Consider the following 1,470-nt stretch of genomic DNA (forward strand, 5'->3'; position numbering starts at 1 on the left):
CAAACTGAATTTGCTATTCAAGCATATGACTTAGGCGACTCATAAATTTCTTGGAGGGTGCATGAAGAATTGAATCTGGGAGAGATTACTGATTAGGAAATAGCTAACAATCAATAGCAGGAATTGACCAATATTGACTGTTAGCCATTAAAATTGATTTGATTTTCTACTGGATGAACTAGGCATTTGCTGCAGCAGCAATTAAAAAGCTGTTTGGAGCTTTTTGCAGTGGCAGTATCATAGCCAATGAAGTTTATCAGAGGTGTGATTATTGCCAACTGTAAGCTTTTCCCAACACCCCACCATGACGACTTAAAATATAGTTGGCATTGGCAATTAAAAAAAAATTTTTTAAAAGCTGTTTGGAATGTGCATGACAGATTGAAGTGCCAATGACTAAGTCCTCACTCACCCCATTTTCCAATTTGCACTTGCAGTTAATATGTATTCTGAGATTCAGTAAAGGGTGACACTTATTAGTTGGGTACATGCCACCAAAGTAGGAAACTCAGATTCAGTGCCTGTCAAATAACAGAGTAATGCATCACCTGCTGTTGTGGCACTTGGAAGGTACAACGGGGATGGATATTTCATTTTGACCTATTTTTCTGCTGGTCTCTGTTATTCTCAAATAAACACTATGAAAGATATACAATGAATATTTTGTATTAAGCAAATAATCTAGAAAAGAATATCACAAATGGAGTGCATTACTCTTATATAGAGTAGCTCAAAAAACGGATGAAAAGTGATACCACTGCACAGCCAGTCTTAAGTTATTAATTCTAGCATAAATTTATAAAGTCACTTATTGACAACAAACAAGCACTAAGAGGTGTTTTAAATACAAAAGTGCATATAGATATAAATTAAATATTGAAATAAATTATTCCCTGTAAACTTGAACCAAAAAAAGTGGATGTTGCTATAGCAATTTCAGAATACTGACAATTTGGCAAAGCGGAGTGATAACTGCAGGCAAAATGGGCTTGTGATTTGAGCGTTCTCTTTCTTGAACTGGATGTGATTATATAAGTGTAGGAGCTTTGTCAGAATTTAGGATTTGTAGTCGTATGCTTGTAGGTTAGCATACAGAGTATTCTAATCAAAAATACTATATAATATTACAGTGTACTTTAAAAATGAAATCACTGAACAATGACTAAAAGCTAAGTCGTTATTAATGAAAACATTCTAGATATAAAGATGATACAGTTGTAACAAAGTATATTCTGAAAATTAATTTTAAACTTTTAAAATATTTATTTAAAGATTTATTTATTTTTATCAGAAAGGCAGATATACAGAGAGGAGGAGAGGCAGAGAGGAAGATCTTCCATCCAATGATTCACTTCCCAAATGGTCTCAATGGCCAGAGATGAGCCAATCTGAAGCCAGGAGCCACCAGATTTGTCCATGTCTCCCACGCAGGTGCAATGTCCCAAGGCTTTGAACCGTTGTCTACTGCCT

At 34.9% G+C, this 1,470-nt stretch overlaps 1 non-coding gene across 1 annotated transcript; it reads left to right on the forward strand.

Annotated features, from left to right (window-relative positions):
- Positions 1-217: 217 nt before the first annotated feature.
- On the forward strand, positions 218-358 carry LOC121149508. The gene has a single exon (XR_005882670.1). It is a non-coding gene; the product is annotated as a U4 spliceosomal RNA (small nuclear RNA).
- Positions 359-1,470: the final 1,112 nt, after the last annotated feature.

This window comes from Ochotona curzoniae, unplaced genomic scaffold (genome assembly GCF_017591425.1).
Source record: "Ochotona curzoniae isolate NIBS_2020 unplaced genomic scaffold, NIBS_Ocur_1.0 scaffold_4701, whole genome shotgun sequence".
In the NCBI taxonomy this organism is placed as follows: domain Eukaryota; kingdom Metazoa; phylum Chordata; class Mammalia; order Lagomorpha; family Ochotonidae; genus Ochotona; species Ochotona curzoniae.